Source organism: Amblyomma mixtum, chromosome 1 (genome assembly GCF_055824585.1).
Source record: "Amblyomma mixtum isolate Tamu chromosome 1, ASM5582458v1, whole genome shotgun sequence".
In the NCBI taxonomy this organism is placed as follows: domain Eukaryota; kingdom Metazoa; phylum Arthropoda; class Arachnida; order Ixodida; family Ixodidae; genus Amblyomma; species Amblyomma mixtum.
The window spans coordinates 258882313-258899820 of record NC_143012.1 but is presented as its reverse complement, the minus strand read 5'-3'; the positions used below and the strand labels follow the sequence as shown (position 1 = coordinate 258899820).

Sequence of the window (17508 nt, the reverse complement as noted above, 5' to 3'; positions counted from 1 at the left end):
TGATATATTCGTGGGACAAAAATACTAAAAATCAGAGAAAACTCTGCTAGGGAGTACGGAACTGCTTAGTAACGCATATAATAAAAAAAAATGCAGGGACACAAAACTTGCTCAATGTCAGGCGAAACTCAGAGCTTCCTACAGAGATCACAGTGTAAAAGAGAGTGACTATTACTTACATATACCTGAAGCGCATGTAAATAAAGAAGGCGTTTCAGACACTGTGAAATTGTTTCAAAAGAGATAACGCACCCTCAAATTAATGGCATCAATACCAGCGAAATATGAACGGGTTACGAGCAAGCGATCCTGAAAATAGGGCTTAAAACGGTATCACTGCACCGTTATCTGCACTTCCTGGGCGCATTGTACGACAGTACGGCGGCTTTTCATTGCCGGCCTGAGCTGTTTCGGTACAAAATTGGCTGTCGAACTAAGGGAGGCTCTCAAGACTTTCGCAGTTATAGTGGTGGCTGGTCCAAGCGATCGTCAGTAGACTGTGAGGAATTGTAGGGGGGGGGGGGGGGGGGGGGGAGTGGAAGCACGCGCTTGTCGAAGTGAGACTGGAGAGAAAACACTTCTACAGTGCCGAGCGCAGTCTCGTTTGAAAGGAATATGCCCCATCGCCAGGCCCACCGTCGGTGAAATGAGACGTACACCGGCTTCCGTTTTCTGAGAGCAGTATTGTCCCTTTCGTCTAATTGGATTGTTGTTGACAGAGTTTCCACCCCTTATCGGAGCTGCCGGGGACTAACAAACAAGCGTTTGCTCAGTAAAGCGTGTCTTCTTCAATGGCTTTCCTCGTTCGACGCCGTCGGATTATGGTCACTATGATCAACAATGTTTTAGCTAGGCATCGTTACCTTGAAATACTCAATGAGCTCATGTAAGGCATGCCGGTGGCGAACCTAATTTCCTTCTTTGCAATGTCCCTGCCGGCAGAAGTTGTAAGTTGTAAGGCGTATGCATAGGTTGACGCCCTACCAGGACACGCATTTGAGACAGAAACTTGGACTAAAGGTGGTCATAAAAGTGGCATATTCAAGCCTTTACCTAGACTTAGGCAGGTGTTGAATGTGCAATGTTTTTTCAGATTTGACTGAGAATAGCACCGTTCTTGGATTTTCTCTTCCCTCCTGCCGTCCCTGACTCCATTTCCTCTTGAGAATAAACCTCTTGGGAGTTGTCGACGACGAGATTTCTCGGCTACGACTCAGAACTTGAACGTGTTTACGCCGAGGAAATATATAATGAGCCTACGGTATAAAAAAAGCAAGCAGACAGACTAAGTGATGACACGGGCCGTGTCGAATCCGTTTTATATTGTCTTCAGAGCCTCTTTGAGGATCTCTGTTTGTTCCAAAACTATGTCCGAATTTTCTTTTCCCGCCCACCCTGCAATCCCGGTTAGAGGCTGAGTACATTGGCAGGGTTTTTGTTGCACTTTGTACTTGGTTTGTCTATGATTCACCCAGACGCCAAAATCTTTATTATGGCTCCTTAGAGTTCTGCTGCTCCTTTGAACCTGACCGCTAGCTGGTCCCCCGCGCACTAATACCGTGCTATATCAAAACGAAATTTAGATCTAAGGTGTAACCTGGCAAGGAGCCAGTGGCGCTAAATCTTCCTGTGCTGTCCAACCTAATTGGCAGTGTTGCCAGACTCTATAGTTCAGGGCTGCCGCAGCACACAGCACAAGAAAAGCCACAGGATGGTTAGTATGTCCGTAATAGGTTTTTTAGAATATAAGCTTCTTTACAAATAGCTTCAATCGAGGTTTAAAAGATGAGGACGAGACGAGCAATTAAGAAGAGATCTTTTCATACTAAACAGCCACCGTTGTAATGTGACTCTTACTTCTTATTTTTTATGGAAAAAGCTAGTGTATGGAGAAGCGGCGATCAGGAAAATGAAGATCTGTCAGGGGGGGGGGGGGGGTTCGGAGGCCGAGGAAAGATAAGATAGCCACCCCTGGACCCCAATTAGGTCACGATGCCGCTCAATGGACACAGGTTTTTTACAAGGGTGTCATTTGATTTTCAACAAAAAAAAAGAAAATGTGTCTTTTATTGTATTCAGGTGCTCAGTTCCTCATTTTGAAATTCGCATAGAAGTATAAAAAAAATTCATTGTCGCCCGACGTGCTTCTTACAGAAGTTGGTCATTTCACTGTTAGTAGGCTGCCAATATTCTCACAAAAACAGCGAAGGTGTCTGCTTGTGACAGGATAGGCGATGGGGACTCATTCCCTTCCCCTGCTGTGAGCTGCAGGTGGTGAATGTCTCTAGGTGATTCAGCCAAGCCCCACAGTTAACAGCCATGGTAGATTATTGAGCTGCCTCACTGAAGCACTCCATAATACCTCGAGTTAACATCAATACGCGTTGCTTGTAGTGAACAAGATAGCAATTGAAAGAGGTAGGCACAATGCGTTCTTTTGTCTACTTTAATTCCAGATGTGCTTTCATGCACGGGCTTCTCTCTCTGTGTGTGTGTGTGTGTGTGTGTGTGTGTGCGTGCGTGCGCGCGCGCGCGTGTGTGCGTGTGTGTGCGTGTGTGTGTGTGCGTGTGTGTGTGTGTGTGTGCGTGCGTGTGTGTGTGTGTGTGCGTGTGCGTGCGTGCGTGCGTGTGCGCGCGTGCGTGTGTGTGTGTGTGTGTGTGTGTGTGCGTGCGTGCGTGAGCGTGTGTGTCTGCGTGTGTGTGTGTGTGTGTGTGCGTGTGCGCGCGCGGACTCGGGATAATTCTATCCGCCTCGCGGGGCAAGCGGAATACGTGAGCTTGAGGAGCAACCTAAGCAGCCAAGAGCTGCTGAAGTATGCACGGTGTGCGAGCGCTAGAGTTTGAGGGGAACTCTGGAGAGCTCGGAGCTAATCCTAAGGCCCTGCTCGTGTGCCTATTTTCAGGGCGACGGAATTTAGCAACTCAGGTAACGCCCGAGCAACTGTCACGAGCAGCTGCTGTTCACATAGCAAAAGTTTGCGGGATCGCCTTAGCAAGTGCGCTGAGTGCGCTCAACCACACCGACTACACACGTCTTGGAATACACTTATTGCGATGCCGGTATCCGTAGTCAGTTTGAATGCAGGCCACCTTAGAGCTGCTATTTTATTAGCTTTGCCTGAAGACAGCAACATTTTACTACAGTTATATTTGCACTTCTGTGTCGCGAACGCTAAAAAGCGGGCAATTTTTCCCAAGCGGCTACCTCACAGCGGCGATGTAAAAAAAGTTTTTCGTGTGCCCAGAAAAAGAAACAGATCAAGCTGACGCCGGGAGCCGAAGGAAAGGCTATTATAAAGAGTCGAATCTGAGTTCTGGGCGTATGCACTGGAGAAAAGGGACAAAAACGCGAAAATTGATAACAGAGCACAAAACGCAAAACGTGCAGAGAACATATTACATCATGCCGACAAAGATGGAACCAAAGCAATGAAAGTGCTTAAGGAGCTCTATCTGCGTCAACATAGCCGTTGCACAGACTTCAGTGAGATAGTTATGCGGGCGTAATTTATACTGAGAAAAATAAGCTTGTTTTCCCTCGTGTCTGCTTGGCCGCTGAAACGGATGCCTAGACTGCGTTATCCTTGTTCCTCTGAGACTCATAAGCGACGGAGTGAGCAGGTGTTATTCTTAGTTCTTGTGAAACAGAATGACGTATATTTTGCACTATCTTTTTAGAACTGAGCATGCCTGCTGGCTGCATCTTCAGTTGCTACATTATTGTTCACCATCCGGTCTTTCTACAAGCGTCACTATTCCTTCAGCAGATGTTGCTGTGGTTCCAAAGAACAATAAAGAAGAATGTAACTTAGCCAGGTATTTTTTTAAGACGAGAAGACACAAAATTTGTGAGTAGTAGAAGACAGTATGCTACACGGAACAGGTCCTTCGCTGAGAAAAAGGCACCTCTTTTCTTCCCTTTTTGCAAACCTCAAAGTAAGTCCTACGGAGGATAAAAGTCAGCCGTTCGCGAACAAATAAACGAAAAGGGGGAACTTGTGAAAGTGGCAAGTTTCTCGAGTAAAATTCATTCTAATGTCATGGCTCTTCAGCGTATATCACTCCTCACGACCTAATTAGCCCACTGTAAGTGTCCACCATTGCGTTTCGTTTATGTTTTAGTTTATTTGCGTCACTGGTATATTATAAAAGGCGGCTGTTGCAGAAGTCGCTCGATTTATTAATGTAGGCGCAAGATCTATACAGTCACAGCGGAAAAACAACACCCGAAAGCTCCAAAATTTCTTTGTAGTATTTTTCTTTAGCGCTTACTTTAATTACCTTACAAGTAAACTTTAGTGTCAGCACCTTCTCATGCTGCAGGCACACTTGTCTGAGAAATTTTGGTATGAAAACAGCAAGCAACAACAATACGAAAGGTTGATGTAAAACGCATTTACAGATAGCGCTGAGCGACTACCAGAAGAAAAATATCTTGTTTCATTGAATGCCCTCAAATGCAATTGCAGTTTTTCTAAAAAAATAACCAAACCAAAGAAAACTACACTCGAGGCAGCCGAGCTACACATGAAGCAAGGAATAATCAAAAGACTATTCAAAAGATCTTGACTTCAAACGCTTAACAAAATTTCTAAAAAGCATAATTACTTTGTGGCCATAGAGATCCTGATCATTTTTAAAATGCAATTTAAAGCGAACTTATCGATAATCTGAGCCGAGCTTCAATCATGTCGCAACTTCTTCCATGTAACTACATATAGAATGTGCTGGACATATATGCACCGGGTCACTGTGCTGTTGCGCGTCGAAGCTCCTGACTTTATTAATCAGATGGCAACTCTTTCACCTGATAGAAGTTCATTTCTTGTGATTTCTAAGTGTGTAATTGTTTATTTTCCTCCAACAAATTTTAACAGCGCCTAGCTCAAATTGCAAAAAAAATTGTGAAAATAAAATGCCTCTTACATTCAATGGATAAAAACTAAGAAGAATTATATGTCTCAACAGCGAGAAGTCAAATTACTAATAACTATAAAAAAAGGAGAAAATAACCAAAGGTCTCTGCTAAGGCGATGAAGGATTTTCAGTAACCGCACATAATAGGTCTCTCGCACCGGCGTCCTCAGGAACAGCATGCTCGACTGCTCGCTTAGGTTTACGAATGCAAAGTTTTACATCATAAACCAATAAGTTTATAATCAACGCTCACAGAAACTTTAACGCTCACAGAAACGTTCTGGCAGAAATAATGCCATGCAAAGTTCTGAATTCCGAATGTTTGTCTCAATTTTGAAAGCGAGTACAACTTGGAAGAAGTGACGGCGGATCCTCTAGATTTAGCACGCTGCAGACGAGATGTAAAAGGCAGAGCTCTTGGTTTGGCGTCCTCCGGCTACTTGGAGTGCATAAAATGTACATAGTAGGAAATGTATTGCACTTGCGCATAGTGCTAGTTTCGGAAACGACTGTAATCTAGGTCTGCTCCAGCCGTTCGATTCCGTGATTAATGGTTTATCGGGAACTCGCGATAAACAGGTAATCAAATAGCATGAGCAACCCAATCACCATTTGTGAGCTAATGGGACGGCAGTGCGGATAAGTCATGCAGAGGGGACACATTTTCAAATCCTGTTTTGGTTTCCACACGCGTGGGGGACGATTGGCAACGGTTCAGGCTTAGCCATTGTGCGAGGGGGGAGGGACACGCTTCGAATGCGTACATGAGCGTGCATAGACTACAATACGAATCACGTACAACTGATTATTAGAAGATTACTGTTCCCAAGTTTCCCAAGTCCTTTCGGCCGCAGCCTTAATGAGGCTTAGTTAACATAGCGTGCCTCGTTTACGCATAATCCTCGTGCCTTCAGCCTTTGAAATAACATGGTGCGGCTGTTTTACTCGGTTTATTACCACGTAGAAAATGTGCGAATAAGCGAGGCGATCATTGGCTCAGTGAGTTACTTTTGAGTGCCCCTTTGGGGCTCAGCAGCGGAAGTGGCGCGAGAAAGAAGGCGATTTCTCCTTTGTTTCACAAAGAAGCTACTACCTCAAGCAAGTGCCAAGTCGACGTTGCAGGCCAGAATTCAAACAAAAACCCTGATTATTGTTTGGACTACTACCTTACCAGAATGCAAAAATGTCACTGTACTGATAGCACGGCCAATACGATTCTTACTGGTTCTACCATAATGTAAAACAATGCGTCAGGTGCTTTGAGAAAAGTTTACCACAAATGTATGCGGGACAAATTTACAACTGCAGCAAGTTTTGGAACATGCAAATCCACTTTGGTTTGCAACTTTTCGGTTGCAAAGTCTTTATATCGTATTTACAGAATTGGCCAGGTAGGCAAGGTGTTATTGCTCTTTTGTGCTCTATTATCCATGCGCTGCAAGTACAAACGATTCATATGATGCCTGTGCGGACGCAGCAATGAAGGGTGGGGTTGAGCTCAGAGCAAATTTACAATATCAGGATTATACATTCAGCTCTATGAAAACAGATGTCTGAGAACTATGGCCAACGAATCACATATGGGTCCTCCAGAATCGTGTGGCCGCATGAATCTTGACAAACTAATGGCCACGCCACCAATCCTCTACCTACATTTGGAGAAAGCAAACAAGGGAAGGGGATTGAGGGGCTCGTTATAAATATGAAAGAGGCCAACAGCCACAGAAACCAAGGGGCACAGGGGATGTTTAATTTATTTTTTTATTTTGTGGTGTTGATCAATTTAGATATTACTGCACATGTTATCGCTTAAAGATAATTGATTAGAAAAGCAGAAGAAAGCAGAAGATTTGACAGCCGTCGCCGTAGCTCAGAGGTAGAGCACCGGACGCGTAATTCGGAGGTCGTGGGTTCGTATCCCACCGGCGGCAGTGGTTGTTTTTTCTTCTGCTTTTCTAATCAATTAGCTTTAAGCGATAACATGTTCAGTAATATCTAAATTGATCAACACTACAAAATAAAAAAATAAATTAAACATCCCCTGTGCCCCTTGGTTTCTGTGGCTGTTGGCTTCTTTCATATTTATAACGAGCCCCTCAATCCCCTTCCCTTGTTTGCTTAATTGCTTAGCGAGGGCCTCGGTTCTGGCAGCCTTGACACCATAGGAAGCATCAGAGGGTTCTCACGCAGCTTCCGCCCTCTCCGTTCGATGACGTTCTACGTCACACCTGCGGTAACTCAGGACGTTCTACATCCGCCGCTTATGAACGTGGGTGGCGCTGATGAACACTCTCAAGGTTAGGTTACTTGTAAAACATAAATACCCCCGAAAGCAGAAGATTTGACAGCCGTCGCCGTAGCTCAGACGTAGAGCACCGGACGCGTAATTCGGAGGTCGTGGGTTCGTATCCCACCGGCGGCAGTGGTTGTTTTTTCTTCTGCTTTTCTAATCAATTAGCTTTAAGCGATAACATGTTCAGTAATATCTAAATTGATCAACACCACAAAATAAAAAAATAAATTAAACATCCCCTGTGCCCCTTGGTTTCTGTGGCTGTTGGCTTCTTTCATATTTATAACGAGCCCCTCAATCCCCTTCCCTTGTTTTCTTAATTGCTTAGCGAGGGCCTCGGTTCTGGCAGCCTTGACACCATAGGAAGCATAAGAGGGTTCTCACGCAGCTTCCGCCCTCTCCGTTCGATGACGTTCTACGTCACACCTGCGGTAACTCAGGACGTTCTACGTCCGCCGCTTATGAACGTGGGTGGCGCTGATGAACACTCTCAAGGTTAGGTTACTTGTAAAACATAAATACCCCCGAAAGCAGAAGATTTGACACCCGTCGCCGTAGCTCAGAGGTAGAGCACCGGACGCGTAATTCGGAGGTCGTGGGTTCGTATCCCACCGGCGGCAGTGGTTGTTTTTTCTTCTGCTTTTCTAATCAATTAGCTTTAAGCGATAACATGTTCAGTAATGTCTAAATTGATCAACACCACAAAATAAAAAAATAAATTAAACATCCCCTGTGCCCCTTGGTTTCTGTGGCTGTTGGCTTCTTTCATATTTATAACGAGCCCCTCAATCCCCTTCCCTTGTTTGCTTAATTGCTTAGCGAGGGCCTCGGTTCTGGCAGCCTTGACACCATAGGAAGCACAAGAGGGTTCTCACGCAGCTTCCGCCCTCTCCGTTCGACGACGTTCTACGTCACACCTGCGGTAACTCAGGACGTTCTACGTCCGCCGCTTATGAACGTGGGTGGCGCTGATGAACACTCTCAAGGTTAGGTTACTTGGAAAACATAAATACCCCCGAAAGCAGAAGATTTGACAGCCGTCGCCGTAGCTCAGAGGTAGAGCACCGGACGCGTAATTCGGAGGTCGTGGGTTCGTATCCCACCGGCGGCAGTGGTTGTTTTTTCTTCTGCTTTTCTAATCAATTAGCTTTAAGCGATAACATGTTCAGTAATATCTAAATTGATCAACACCACAAAATAAAAAAATAAATTAAACATCCCCTGTGCCTCTTGGTTTCTGTGGCTGTTGGCTTCTTTCATATTTATAACGAGCCCCTCAATCCCCTTCCCTTGTTTGCTTAATTGCTTAGCGAGGGCCTCGGTTCTGGCAGCCTTGACACCATAGGAAGCATAAGAGGGTTCTCACGCAGCTTCCGCCCTCTCCGTTCGATGACGTTCTACGTCACACCTGCAGTAACTCAGGACGTTCTACGTCCGCCGCTTATGAACGTGGGTGGCGCTGATGAACACTCTCAAGGTTAGGTTACTTGTAAAACATAAATACCCCCGAAAGCAGAAGATTTGACAGCCGTCGCCGTAGCTCAGACGTAGAGCACCGGACGCGTAATTCGGAGGTCGTGGGTTCGTATCCCACCGGCGGCAGTGGTTGTTTTTTCTTCTGCTTTTCTAATCAATTAGCTTTAAGCGATAACATGTTCAGTAATATCTAAATTGATCAACACCACAAAATAAAAAAATAAATTAAACATCCCCTGTGCCCCTTGGTTTCTGTGGCTGTTGGCTTCTTTCATATTTATAACGAGCCCCTCAATCCCCTTCCCTTGTTTTCTTAATTGCTTAGCGAGGGCCTCGGTTCTGGCAGCCTTGACACCATAGGAAGCATAAGAGGGTTCTCACGCAGCTTCCGCCCTCTCCGTTCGATGACGTTCTACGTCACACCTGCGGTAACTCAGGACGTTCTACGTCCGCCGCTTATGAACGTGGGTGGCGCTGATGAACACTCTCAAGGTTAGGTTACTTGTAAAACATAAATACCCCCGAAAGCAGAAGATTTGACACCCGTCGCCGTAGCTCAGAGGTAGAGCACCGGACGCGTAATTCGGAGGTCGTGGGTTCGTATCCCACCGGCGGCAGTGGTTGTTTTTTCTTCTGCTTTTCTAATCAATTAGCTTTAAGCGATAACATGTTCAGTAATGTCTAAATTGATCAACACCACAAAATAAAAAAATAAATTAAACATCCCCTGTGCCCCTTGGTTTCTGTGGCTGTTGGCTTCTTTCATATTTATAACGAGCCCCTCAATCCCCTTCCCTTGTTTGCTTAATTGCTTAGCGAGGGCCTCGGTTCTGGCAGCCTTGACACCATAGGAAGCACAAGAGGGTTCTCACGCAGCTTCCGCCCTCTCCGTTCGACGACGTTCTACGTCACACCTGCGGGAACTCAGGACGTTCTACGTCCGCCGCTTATGAACGTGGGTGGCGCTGATGAACACTCTCAAGGTTAGGTTACTTGGAAAACATAAATACCCCCGAAAGCAGAAGATTTGACAGCCGTCGCCGTAGCTCAGAGGTAGAACACCGGACGCGTAATTCGGAGGTCGTGGGTTCGTATCCCACCGGCGGCAGTGGTTGTTTTTCTTCTGCTTTTCTAATCAATTAGCTTTAAGCGATAACATGTTCAGTAATATCTAAATTGATCAACACCACAAAATAAAAAAATAAATTAAACATCCCCTGTGCCTCTTGGTTTCTGTGGCTGTTGGCTTCTTTCATATTTATAACGAGCCCCTCAATCCCCTTCCCTTGTTTGCTTAATTGCTTAGCGAGGGCCTCGGTTCTGGCAGCCTTGACACCATAGGAAGCATAAGAGGGTTCTCACGCAGCTTCCGCCCTCTCCGTTCGATGACGTTCTACGTCACACCTGCGGTAACTCAGGACGTTCTACGTCCGCCGCTTATGAACGTGGGTGGCGCTGATGAACACTCTCAAGGTTAGGTTACTTGTAAAACATAAATACCCCCGAAAGCAGAAGATTTGACAGCCGTCGCCGTAGCTCAGACGTAGAGCACCGGACGCGTAATTCGGAGGTCGTGGGTTCGTATCCCACCGGCGGCAGTGGTTGTTTTTTCTTCTGCTTTTCTAATCAATTAGCTTTAAGCGATAACATGTTCAGTAATATCTAAATTGATCAACACCACAAAATAAAAAAATAAATTAAACATCCCCTGTGCCCCTTGGTTTCTGTGGCTGTTGGCTTCTTTCATATTTATAACGAGCCCCTCAATCCCCTTCCCTTGTTTTCTTAATTGCTTAGCGAGGGCCTCGGTTCTGGCAGCCTTGACACCATAGGAAGCATAAGAGGGTTCTCACGCAGCTTCCGCCCTCTCCGTTCGATGACGTTCTACGTCACACCTGCGGTAACTCAGGACGTTCTACGTCCGCCGCTTATGAACGTGGGTGGCGCTGATGAACACTCTCAAGGTTAGGTTACTTGTAAAACATAAATACCCCCGAAAGCAGAAGATTTGACAGCCGTCGCCGTAGCTCAGAGGTAGAGCACCGGACGCGTAATTCGGAGGTCGTGGGTTCGTATCCCACCGGCGGCGGTGGTTGTTTTTTCTTCTGCTTTTCTAATCAATTAGCTTTAAGCGATAACATGTTCAGTAATATCTAAATTGATCAACACCACAAAATAAAAAAATAAATTAAACATCCCCTGTGCCCCTTGGTTTCTGTGGCTGTTGGCTTCTTTCATATTTATAACGAGCCCCTCAATCCCCTTCCCTTGTTTGCTTAATTGCTTAGCGAGGGCCTCGGTTCTGGCAGCCTTGACACCATAGGAAGCATAAGAGGGTTCTCACGCAGCTTCCGCCCTCTCCGTTCGATGACGTTCTACGTCACACCTGCGGTAACTCAGGACGTTCTACGTCCGCCGCTTATGAACGTGGGTGGCGCTGATGAACACTCTCAAGGTTAGGTTACTTGTAAAACATAAATACCCCCGAAAGCAGAAGATTTGACAGCCGTCGCCGTAGCTCAGAGGTAGAGCACCGGACGCGTAATTCGGAGGTCGTGGGTTCGTATCCCACCGGCGGCAGTGGTTGTTTTTTCTTCTGCTTTTCTAATCAATTAGCTTTAAGCGATAACATGTTCAGTAATATCTAAATTGATCAACACCACAAAATAAAAAAATAAATTAAACATCCCCTGTGCCCCTTGGTTTCTGTGGCTGTTGGCTTCTTTCATATTTATAACGAGCCCCTCAATCCCCTTCCCTTGTTTGCTTAATTGCTTAGCGAGGGCCTCGGTTCTGGCAGCCTTGACACCATAGGAAGCATAAGAGGGTTCTCACGCAGCTTCCGCCCTCTCCGTTCGATGACGTTCTACGTCACACCTGCGGTAACTCAGGACGTTCTACGTCCGCCGCTTATGAACGTGGGTGGCGCTCATGAACACTCTCAAGGTTAGGTTACTTGTAAAACATAAATACCCCCGAAAGCAGAAGATTTGACAGCCGTCGCCGTAGCTCAGAGGTAGAGCACCGGACGCCTAATTCGGAGGTCGTGGGTTCGTATCCCACCGGCGGCAGTGGTTGTTTTTTCTTCTGCTTTTCTAATCAATTAGCTTTAAGCGATAACATGTTCAGTAATATCTAAATTGATCAACACCACAAAATAAAAAAATTAATTAAACATCCCCTGTGCCCCTTGGTTTCTGTGGCTGTTGGCTTCTTTCATACATTTGGAGAAGATATTCCGGCCTAGTTGCCTGGCTCGGATGGAAATGGCCTCGTACTCTGAAGTCACAAAAGTGATCGGCACTGATGTACGCTCGAAAACGGGAAAAACCAAAGGCTTCAGAATAAAAATATGGGAAGTAAAGGCTAATTCAGAAGATTTCATTGGCTGAGAGTGATTTACACGATTGCTTAGGTTCTTTCTCTCTGAATTTAAAGAACTTTTCACTCTCTCCCGCCATAGTCTTTCATATTCCGTGAATATTTTTTGGACAAGATGGAAAACCAATATTAAGAAAACGGAGGCACGACCGGCCTTCATTTTCGCTTAGAAATGAAATATTCGGAACGAAAAATTCACTTTAATGTTAAGTAGAAAAGCAAAAAATTTCGAAATATAACGCAGAAAAAAAGCGAGTGCAAATTTAAGGACATATGTGAGAAACGAAGCCGGGCGTACAGAATGGAAGAAAAATATTGAAATGTATGCTTCATTTGTCGAAAATGTTGACAGGAAACGTGTGCAAAAGCGCGGACTCTCTGTTGAGGAATATTGAATCCGTATTTTTTCACCAAGACCAGACGGAGCGGGCGGGAATCGAAAGGGGAAAATTTATAGTCTAAAGGAGCCGTTTCCGGCAAATAAGTCGCCAGAAGCCGAAGAAAGCATAGCAATGCGTTTGAGAGAAATCATAGGCTGAGCGAACCACGCATATATCCGAAATGTTTCTCCGTACTGAATACGGAGCGATCTCTTTTCCGAATAAATAGTTTGTGCCGGCCGCGGAGGACAAAAAATGTCAGTCGATTTGAGTAAATAGGCAAAATGCGGATATTTGCACTAGGATAATTTGTGTCGGTGGTGCGCTGCTCTCCTTGGTTAAGGTGGTTGTTGGTGTGTGTGTTCTTTCATGCAAAAGTGAAAGGAGGTCATGCCATCACCTGCCATAACAACTGCCTTGTGCCACTGCGCTACTGCTAACCTACCTACCGGCCGCACCTTGGCCAGTAAGCCGCGCATAGGGCAGGTGAGCAGTGGCGCAGGCACAAGGCAGTTATGGCAGGCGTGTAGCCAACGGTGGGACTTCGGTCGATTGGTTTGGATTGCGACCCAGGTTGCTCGTCTCGACCAACCTGTCAGGATTAAATGGGCGGCCACCTGACACGGTGGCAGGTAGCCCGCGACCCGGTGGGGAGGTGAACAGCCGGCCACAAAGCCGGCTTCAGACAAACAGGTAGATAGACAAACAAACCGACAAACACACAACGTCCAAACGCAGCGAATGGCCACTATAAGTGCTAGCGAAAACATAAAAGCAACAACCCTTCGGCATCGAATCTAGGAGCTCCTGATGCAACACGCGGCTAACCTTTCACCAAAATGAAAGACGATTTAGCAAGGCTAGGCGAAATGCAGATTTTATGTGCAAGAACTTTGGTTTTCCCTTAGGTTTTCTCTCAGTAACGCTCTAGCTCCCGACCATCGTTGGCGCACCATCGGATGCCACTCACCACTGCAAGTAGGTGCGTTCAAGAACACCTTCAAACACCGAAATGATATCCGTCTTGTAGGGGTGCCTTTTGTCAGGACTAAGTCAGTTAGTTCTTCTGTCTTGCTGAGATTTTTCTATATGCCTCTAATGAAAACAGCGGGCTTGATTCTAATATTAAGGTAGTATTTTCGTGAGCAGCTAGAGAGAAGTATTTTAGAGTCGCGAGTTTGGTTCTTCAATGCATTATAAATGACGTAGCTCATCTGAATGACCCTTTTCGCGAATTCCTTTTTAATATTCGGATAGTGAGTGTGTCTTCAGGCTAGAAGTTTTTCCCAAATTACCGATCAGTGAAGGCTGCGCAGATTTTATTATTAGATAGTATGAAACGAAGCAAGCTCTCAACGTTGCTGCCGCTGTTTTAGGCGACTTTTAGAAAACGTCCTTTTGATTTTCAAACGACCCGTTAAGTTCATTCGCTTTCTCGCTACATATCTTGACAGTTAGCGCGCTATCATAATAGGGCATGATGTGGCTTCGCTCTCGGTACTCCTTCGGCCCAATCACAGTCTGACGGCCCATTAACCATCTCTCGATGATCCGGACATTTGGCTATGTAACAGAACTGCTCCCATTGAGGCTGAAATACCACTTCCCACCTTCAACATTTAGTTTCATTCCGGCCCTCGGAAGCGACATCCCAATACAGAACTTTCACTATTTAAAGATTGTTTTTACTATCACAAGCGTTGTCAAAAATAATGAACTAGATGCGGCAGAGGGGACGCAGAACCTAGGGCAAGATATCGCCGAGTGGAATTTGGGATGGAGATGCGCCGCATTATACCTTCCAAAAAAGTGTCACAAAAGATTACAATAAACGGGAAAAATTTATTTCAAACCTTCCCCAGAAGGGAGAGCGACTGCACTACGTGGCATCTGGAGTTCAATGCCCTCAAGCAGAAAGTGTTCCTCAGCTGAAACTATGCCTCTGTAGAGAAGCTCTATTCGCTCTTAGATTATTTGTACTCAATTATAGCGAAGAAGGCAGCAAGCTAAAGTGAGGATAGCTTAATTTTCTCTTTTTTGACAGCATCAATAGTCGCCTTGAATTCCTGATCTTCAATTCCTACAGAAATAGAGAATAATCTCCCCCAGCTAACGCCTAGCCCTTCATAACTATAGCCTTTCTAACCTTGATTGTACTGATAATTGATGTCGCAATTTTGCTGTTACTAAAATACTGGACGCGAGAAAATATATGTGAGGTTAAGACTGATATCTTGGAGATTAAGGGCAGAAAAAGCTTTCATAGTGATGCTGGAGATCAGGAAATATATCCAGTCAGGGGGACGAAATTAATGATGAATGAATACCCTTTTCGTCTTTTCAGTAAGGGGGTGGGAACATCTGAAGAGCTGCATGCGTCGATTCTTGCCGCCTTCCCTTACCAAAAAAGAAAGCGCGCCGCCCTTCCGGTCGCCTCACATAGGCATATTTTGTGTGCGATGCGAGGTGGGCCCTCGTCGTCTTAAATCCTTTATTAGTTGCCTGCCGCTTCTTCAGATTACGGTTGCACTGAATAAACAAAACGGCACTGCTCCTTAAGCACCCCGAGTGTTCGTAATGAGACAATTTACAGATGACCTCTGCCTTTGGATACTCGGAAGTGCATTATCTATATCTTTTATTATCACGTCAGTACTTTCGCCTCAAATTCGCTGCTGATTGACAGGTTCGGATAAAGGCTTGTTAGGAAGTTACTGTCCTTCCATTTTCCCACTAGAGTACGGCTAGCTGCTGAGGGCGAGCAACCGACTGTTGTGAGATCGTCAGCATCTGGAAAGTAAGACGCGACAGTCAAAAAATAAGTTGGCTCTGAGCGGACCATTTGCGGAAATCTATAAGTCAGCTTCTCCGCAAGCCTCGTTTTCCAACCAAAATCAACCAACAACAGGTTTTCTAATCGATAAGTCAGCTTCTCCGCAAGCCTTTTTTTTTAACTAAAATCGACCAACGAAAGATTTCTTTCCGAGACTACACGCTCTCATTCTTCGTAAAAAATAAAAGCTACATGTGCCCCTTTCTACGCAGATTTAGGACTGCCATCACTTCAGAATAGCCCCGCGACAGCTATTGAAAGGCTCAATCGTTGAAACTACTGTGAAGCATTCTAAAAAGAAAAAAATATAATACAGTTGGAGATGAAAGACAAGGAGGGTGGTCCTGCGTCTTGCTCTTTATGAACACTTGACGACAGCTGACGTCCGGCCGACGTTTCTGTAGATGAAGGAGCTCCTATCTTTCTTGGCTTCCAAAGAATGCGTACTATTCTGGAGGCGTGTCCATTTGAAGTATTAAATATTTTAGTCGGAAAACAAGACTTGCGGAGAATTTGACTCGTGAAGCTAGCATGTGCTTTGGGAACAAAAATATTCACTATCTCCGCGTAGGTAATAAGTCTTAAAAAACTGGTCCGTTGATCGCTCTCGCAATGCGGCTACGGAGATTTTTCACTGCTTCCTTTTTGTTCAGCAATTTTTTTAGGCGGTGTAATTAATGCTAGTATTATCAGGGATTCTGAAATGCGTTACTGTTCAGTGCAGAAGACACTTAAAATTCTTGTGCACTACTTCTGCACTTTTGAAGAATGATTGCCTTCGCAATACCACTTTGAAGGGTTAATCTAGGTTGATCATATTTTAGGAAACACGTCTTCTAAAGAGGCACCATCTTTTATTAGCTCAGTACGCAAACTGGAGTCAGATGCAGAGAGGGGGAAAAGCAGGGCTGTTAACCACAAAGGTTTCGGGTTGGCTGCCCCGCTCTGGGGAAGGGAATGAGGGGATTAAAAAAGGAAAAGAGAAAACGCGAAACACAGTCACAATCTGTCAATCAAGTCAGTCTCTCATAAAAAAACAAAAAAGTGCCTGCCCAAACAGGAAGTGTGGGAAGAACTATGTGCCTCGTATTATGGGCTTCAGCCATCTACCATCACCGTCAGGTCACGCTTCTTGAAGTTGAGTGTCAACACCTGGATGACTAGTTCGGGTATATATCCTTCCTCACAGCGCAAATGTTTCAAGACCCACGTTATCGTTTTTCACATCCCTGCGGCAGCTTCTTTCTTCACTTGATAAACACCACATGTATCAATGCCCAGAAACATATACAAGCACATAGCAATCGTAATTATGTTTCGGCCATAGATAAGCTGGGGCTTTCTTTTCAGGCTAAGAGAAAATGTAAAAAAAACACAAATTATATTCAGACACCGCACTTCACAGTGCATCTTTGCTACTAAAAGCTGCTGGGTGGGCAAAATAGGACCCAAAAGAGGAACTTTTCTCCTTTGTTCATTATTCTCGCGAACTTCCAGTATCCTTTCCGTATAACTTGTCAAGAATGCAATGTCATCCCTTTCTTATGGCAGCGATACGCCGAAGAAATTCGAAAGCAGCAAGCCGCTTTCATACTTTGCCCCGGAGTTTATGTGCGCTGCATAATATAGACTGTGCGATCGCTTTAGGATAAAGTAATCAGCGATTCCTGCTTTACAAGCATTTTCCTGGCGAAGCAGATATATTTGTGTTTCGCGTTCGCTTCTGAGTCATGGTTTTTTTCACAAGTCACTGCAAGATTCAATGCATGCAATGGGCGATCGGTATAGAGTTCTTTGTACAGACTGCAAATGTAATTACGTTATTTTCAGTGAGATAGAAACGTGCTTGAGGAGCAGAATTTAGCTTGCACTGCAGGCTAAGCATCCTGCTAAAACAAAAATGTCCTCTTGGCGTTGTCACTAGCAAGTTTAGAAAAACGTGCGTGTCTACGCCGCGCATATATCAGCTGAAGACATTTCCTCAGTCTTTAACCGTCGGCGAGGAATACAGAGTGGAATTATATGCGGGTACAACAAAATGTTGTACTGAAGATGCAGTTCTTTTTATCCTCCTTTTAGCGCTAATACTTGCAAAAATCAGCATTTTGCAGAATTGGTGAAATTATACAGTGCGTTTTATTTACGCTCTAGGTGCGTTTCACCACCTTCCTGGGACTTTTGACCAGTTTCGGCAAATTTTTGAAAAATGTTGATCCTTTAACGCGTAA

General features: G+C 45.1%; 1 non-coding gene across 1 annotated transcript; it reads left to right on the top strand.

The window, feature by feature from the left end:
- Window positions 1-11685: 11685 nt before the first annotated feature.
- Window positions 11686-11757, top strand: TRNAR-CCU (transfer RNA arginine (anticodon CCU)). Its single transcript has one exon. It is a non-coding gene; the product is annotated as a tRNA-Arg (tRNA).
- Window positions 11758-17508: the final 5751 nt, after the last annotated feature.